The following is a 6,949-nucleotide window of genomic DNA, read 5'->3' on the forward strand; positions in this document are numbered from 1 at the left end:
AAACTTTCTTTTTTGTTCAAGGGTTTTAACCCACAAGTGATGCTCAATTTCAAGACTTGATGATTGTGTGATTTAGGATTAGCTTGGGCTAACCTACTTGAAAATCCACACATTGCTTGATGTTTTCTCATAGATTAGTTGTTCATATTCTATTGTTTCTTGTAAGTTCATGACCCTCCTTGTTGTTCATAACAACAAGTGTAGTGGTGAATAATAGAGGTACCTAAATGGAAGCTTTGTTTTTCCTACCTCATGTATGAATTCCATGATGCTTAGAGGTGCCTAAATGAAGACTTTAATCTTCTACCTCATGCTTGACTTATATGATGTAATATACACTATGTAATACTTATGTAACAACCAAATAATCGAACTCTTGGTGATGAACTAATGGACATTCGTCAAGCTAGTAGACTGTATCATCTTAGGCCTTGACAACTTGTCACGATTCTAATGGAACTTTTTTCCATGAAAACATTTAAACTCTTTTAGAGTTTCATAGTGTCAAGAACAAGTGTCATAGGTGTTAGATGATTATTTTCATATGTTTATTTTTCATGTTATTTAAACTCCAAATCCCTAGAACCATATGTAAACACCTCTTAAACTTCAAATCGAACACATTCAACTTCCTAGTCTCAACAACTTCGTCACATGGGATAATCGGAAAGCATATGCAACTTTGTGAGTACACTTGACCCATTTTCCTTTTAATACACTTTGGGTGCAACATGTTTTACTTGTTAAAATGCACGATTCACAAAAATGCTTTTATTCGTTCAATCCTTATACATGCTTTGCTATGCTTAGGTTCATGCTAGAATACATACTACTTGTTAACTCGACTTAACAATTATAGCACTATAGGAGTAACACACCACCCGAAGGGGTTTTGTTGAGTCTTTATTCTATAACGGTCTCGTCACTTTTGTGTCGAGGGATGCTAAATACTAGTGGACACTAGAGTTGACATATTGTTATGCATGATAGATTGACCTTGTATACCAATTGCTATGTTGGATTGAAAATACCTTTTATACATATGCCACGAGTCTAAAACTAGTGTACTCGCCAATACCTTTGTATTGAACTATGCTTTTAAAACATGTTGCAGGTTTAGCGATGATGTTGATGATGCATGGAATCTAGTAGGATGCTTAAATACACACTTTAAATTTTGTATTTTATTTGTATTATATTTCAATATTCATGTTATATTTGTTTCAAATCCTTGTAATTGAATCTTTAGAAATGAAATGAATTTTTTTTATCATTTAAATACTTGTCACAAATAGTGTTATGAAGTCTCTTACAATCTATTTCGTCTCACTCTGACGTTTCCGCCATCGGTTCGGGTGTGACACAGTAGGAATAGAGAGATTGTTTCCAGTTAGACATAAGGGCAGACATTGGGTGTCTCAGCTGATCTGATTTTATTGTTTTAAGTTTTCAGAAAGGTATAAAAGCAAAAAATTATACACGTTGTAACCTATAAATTTGGGTGTTCATCTACTTGGTTTCGGGGTTATTACTTTAATTTTGTTCGGTTTATCAACGTTTCAACGTGAATTTGTTTTGTTAGGTTAATAGTAATATACAAATCATTGAAACCGAACCTTACAAATTTTAACACACCCGCCATAGCGTGTGAGTTTCGTCCACTAGTTTATCTTTATTTTGTAACATGCTCACATATCATAAAAACACCACGCTCATATGTTTGTCGTAGTTATATACTGAAAAAAGTTATGTATTAAATGATGCCTTATTAAAGAGATGTCGAATACAAAACCATCTTTAATTAGAGTAACAAGAAAACCAAATGCACACTTGTATTTTTATACCTTAATTGTGATACAATGTTTGATATGTTATGTCCGCTGATTGGTTAATCATCTTTATGTTTATTAACGAGGTAAGATCCAAAGAGTTATACTTTAGACGACAAACAAGTAAATAATATTTAAGCATTAAATATCGTGTTCAGGAAATGTTGTTTAGCGAAATGCGCATTTAAATATTTGGTAAAATATTTAATACAAATAATTGTTAATGAAATAATTATTTATTTGACTATTTATTAATTATTTATGAAATAGTTGATAGATAATGGTGGCTGATTATATAATAATTATATACTAGGTTAGAACCCCGTGTAAACCTTATCTGTAATATATTAAAAAGGAGAAGTGACGTACAAAATTGTAATTTTACCATGATTACAAGTCTTAAAGCAGCATGTACAACAAAGTCAAAGCAATTGGAATTGTAACTGTACAAAATTTTAAGACGTTCCGAGGGTAAAATCGACAAACCTCCTCCTCCTACGTTAATTGTCTAAAGCTTTTCAATTACCCTACTCAATGAGAATGAAAGCGAGGAGACTTAAGGAGTGAAAATGATAAGGGAGATGAGGATTGAGATCAGGAATGACGAAGATTGAAGCTGCTACGTCTACGTCTGGTAAACACAATTAGGGTTTCAATCGTGATTCTACAATAGTATTTTCTTTGATTTCATGGCTCTGTTTTCCATGGACATGACTGTTTGATGGCTTTGTCATCCACAATTGCCGGAATCCTCCATTTTAGGTGCCTCTTCTTCTCTTCTTTGTCCCCCGTTTTCCAGGGACATTATTTAATTATTTTGATCTTGATTTTGGTGTTATTATAAATTGAGTTAGGGTTTTACACTCTTTTAACAGCCATCGACATTCGCAGTTCGTATCACTTATAATCATCCGATCAAGGTTTGTGTTCTTGAAATTCGAATTTAATATATAAGTTTTCCTATATCAGCAATTAAATTCAGCGCATAAACCTGTTGTTAGTGTTTTCAGCTTGCAATGTTGAAATGATATTACCCTTATAATTGTTAATAAGTTATGCGTTTATCTGTTGAGTGTTAGTGCTGTACCGGGTGTTAGTGTTGTACCGGTATAGATGGTGCTAATTTGTATGACTATGTGCTCTGGTTTGAATATATTATGTTTTGAGTTTTCGAGTGATTTGGTTTGTGACTGCTATTTGTTAGGAAGAGGAATGGATTTAGGAGTTATTAAGGTTGTGAAAGATGATTATGGAAATTGGAAAATGACAGTGAATCTGTCGATGGCTGAGTTAGATAAATCATGTATGCATTGGCTTGCTGGTAGGTAATAAAATCTGATAAGTCTTTATGGCATAGTTGTTAATAGCAAAAGTCGGACGATAGCTGCCATGGGGCACTGTTTTATGTTTAGTGATGCACTAGAAGAAATATATTATATGTTTATTTTATCAAAATACACTGTTTTATATGTATATTTATAAAAAAACTAAAATTCCGCTATTTTATAGGTATATTTTATCGCTATTTTGTTCAAAACAAAAAAAAACCTTTAATCTCACTATTTTCATGCTATGGAGGCGCGCCAATATCAGATTGTGACTTATTGCCGCGTCGCCACGTTAATAGCTATAGCGGGCGCTATAGCTATCAACACATAAAGGACCTGTAGGTTTCCTTTTCTTATGGGGTGTAATTTGACATGTAGAGTTTAGTTTCAGTTGCATAATATTTGTTTTTTTCAGGTTCGTGGACTGGAGTTTGGTTCCTTGTCACCAAACCTTCTTGCATCGGGTGCTGAAGACTTTACTAAGGTGGGATTCTTCAATTATTGAGAAAAAGGCCCAAAATAAAATGAACATGTTGTTACAGAAGATGAAGCAGTTTCTACCAACTACTGTTATGCTTTTAATTATCAAATTCCAGCATTGGTAACTTGGTAAGTACATCTATTACTTCATTTGTCCCCGAATTAATTGCTATGTTGGTCGGGTGGGGGGACGGGCTGGGTAAAATGTTAAAACAAGTCAATTCAGGTTTGGTTGACCCATAAACACTATATATTTAATTAGTGTGCTATATATTTGGAGACTTTCACCTGTTGGAGGTTCTGCCCGCAAAAGAGCTTAGGAAGATGATGAGAATTCAAGCTCTCTTGTCACAATTTATTGCCAAAATGGGAGGAGAGTTAATGTTATTCCAGTGTGGGCGTATCGTTCCCAAACGCTCAGGTGTGTCTGTGCTATATGTTTTTTGTTCTTTATTTGGTTGTACAGTAATATTTTTACTCATCCTTGATTTATAAGTAGTCCGGCCTTATAGTTGACTTGTCTATGCAAAAAATACCAGGTCCTTTTTAGGACCACCAGTCCCCACGGGTCTGGTTACGGGCATGTTGGGCTGTGCTGTGGACAGGTCCCATTCTTTGGACCATCTGTGAAGTCATGCTTGCACATTTTTACCATCTAATTTCAGGTACTTATATCTCCGATGGGGTATGGACTTGTCAAAACTTGTGGTTTTTATTGGTGAAAATGGAGACACAGGTTATGAAGGAAATATTGGTGGCGTTCACAAGCCTATTATACTTAAAGGAGTCAGTAATGCTATTAACGACCAACATCATGCCAACAGAATCCACCCGCTTTCAGACGTATGGTGCTCTGTTTATTGTTACTATTTTTTATTTACATTAGATGGTTGTCTTTTGTTTTCATTAAACATGAGTGTCGGTATCATTTCAATACTGTAACCAAGCGAACAATATTAGATAAGGTTTGACTTATGTTTTGTCCCAAATTCTCGACTCCGCCGCAACGCGCGGGTTCCCCACTAGTATTTATATAATAATTACATAGTAAATAGTAATAATAATATTTATATAATAATTAAGAAATACACAAACTGACAAATAAATAATCGTTTCACATAAATGTTTGAAACAAAACCAATAAAGTAAGCCTTAGACCATGAGGTATGGTGAGGATAGTCCCCAAAGGGACCATCCGCCATGTAGGCGCCAACTAAACAAAGGTGGAGGATCATCCCCTTGTGGACTACCCAAGGGTGTGGTGGATGGTCCTCCCCCATTTTTTTATTATTATTTTTTTGATTTAATTAAAACAAAGTAAATAAAAATAAAAAACTTACATTTAAAAAAAATCCTAAAGCTACATTAAAAAAAACCCTAAAGTTACATTAAAAAAAAACCTACAGTTACATTAAAAAAAAGCCTAAAGTTACAATTTACTCGTTGTTTTCTTCGAGATTCCAAATGTGTTCGATCAAGTCCGATTGAAGATTGGCATGTGTGAAATCGTTATGTAACGAGAACCTGTTTAAATCTTGTTGTTCTCGGCTAACTGGAACATTATTCTGCTCCACCGCATTCTCGTCATACTCACAAATTGCATGTCCTTCGTCTTCGAGGATCGTGTTATGCAGCAGAATACAAGCATACATACAGTATCACAACTTTTTGGGTGTAAAAGCGCGTGCTGGGTTTTCAATAATATGCCATCTTTGTTGGAGAACCCCAAAACACCGTTCAATATCTTTTCTAGCCGCTTCTTGAAACTTGGCAAATTTCTTTCTTTTTTCATCTGGAGGATGCCTAACCGTTTTAACAATTGTAGAGTACTGTGGGTATATTCCATGGGCAAGATAATACCCGCGTCTGTACTCCACTCCTGAAACCGTAAACCTCGTATCAGGACCGATCCCTTTTATAACATCGTCAAAAACCTCGGAATTTTGTAGAACGTTGATGTCGTTATTCGAACCAGGAATCCCAAAGAAAGCATGCCAAATCCGTAGGTCTTGAGACGCAACAGCTTCTAGAATTTTTGTTGGATGTCCCTGATCGCCTCGCGTATACATTCCTCGCCAAGCAGTAGGACAATTCCGCCATGGCCAATGCATGCAATCAATGCTCCCGAGCATGCCTGGAAAACCATGCCTTGCTTGGTGGTGTTGATACAAATTTTGGACGTCATTGTAATTCGGTTTTCGCAAATATTTTTGGCTGTAGAGCCTCACCACAAATTTGCAAAACTTGTATAAACATTCTCTAGCACTTCTTTCGGACATCTTTAAGTATTCGTCCCAAGCATCGGTTGCCGTCCCATAAGCTAGTTGACGAATCGCCTCTAGCATCGGGTCGCAAGGTAAAAAACGGGTCATAAGCGGCTAAATCGTCAGCCATACGTAAGAAAAGTCGACGACTCATTCTGAAATAGCGTCTAAAAATAGCCTCCGAGTACAACGGCTCGTCGGCAAAGTAATCGGCGACTAATCTTTGGTGAGCACCTACAAGATTAAAAAATATATATACAACTTATAAATAAAAATATAATGCAACACTATAAAAAATAGGAATAAAAAATATAAGTCTAAAAACATAAGAATAAAAATATAAGAATAAAAGTATAACTAACTTTCTCGGTCTCGCTCGATGTATGGGTTCCTGTTTCGTGGTTGTGACCAAACCTCCTCCTCCTCCTCTTCCAGAATTAGTTGTGTCGCCTCTACCACCTTGTTTATAAAATATTTTACGGCTTCCATGGTGTCCGTCGAACCCGATAAAGAGGAAGATGACATTGTGTATTTTTTAGAGAAGATTATGTGAGAATGGTGGGTGAATTTTTGTATAAAAATGATGTGTAAAGGGAGTTGTTTGGAGAAAGTGGGTGAATTTTTGTATAAAAATAGTTAAATGTGTGGGTATTTATATAGGTTTTAAATTAAATGATTTTTTTTTTTAAAAACTAGCCGTTATCATCAACGACATAATTGAAGGGCCCCACAATTTTTTGGCTCGTCTCTAGCGTCCGCGAGAGGACGCAACCGACGCGACGGACCGCACGAGGGCGGCGTGGGACGATCCGGGACGCGGGCAACGGACCGGGACGGAGCCCATACCCTTCGGTCTTAGTGTCAAACTAAAAAATGATTAACCGGACATGATGACTAAATGTCTAAATCAATCAAACCATTCAAAAACGAAAACACAAAAACATAAAACTTATGAACTAACAATGGCAGATCCAGAATTTTATTCTAATGAGTTCTTTTTGGTAAATTCTCTTTAATTCTCACTATTTTTTCTAAATTATATAAGGTT

The 6,949-nt window shown here is 35.7% G+C and overlaps 1 long non-coding RNA gene across 1 annotated transcript; it reads left to right on the plus strand.

Annotated features, from left to right (window-relative positions):
* The first annotated feature begins 3,580 nt into the window (after positions 1–3,580).
* On the plus strand, positions 3,581–4,652 carry LOC110938700. The gene is made up of 3 exons (XR_002591605.2): positions 3,581–3,766; positions 3,900–4,058; positions 4,303–4,652. It is a non-coding gene; the product is annotated as an uncharacterized LOC110938700 (long non-coding RNA).
* The last annotated feature ends 2,297 nt before the right edge of the window (positions 4,653–6,949 follow it).

This window comes from Helianthus annuus, chromosome 11, assembly GCF_002127325.2.
Source record: "Helianthus annuus cultivar XRQ/B chromosome 11, HanXRQr2.0-SUNRISE, whole genome shotgun sequence".
In the NCBI taxonomy this organism is placed as follows: Eukaryota; Viridiplantae; Streptophyta; class Magnoliopsida; order Asterales; family Asteraceae; genus Helianthus; species Helianthus annuus.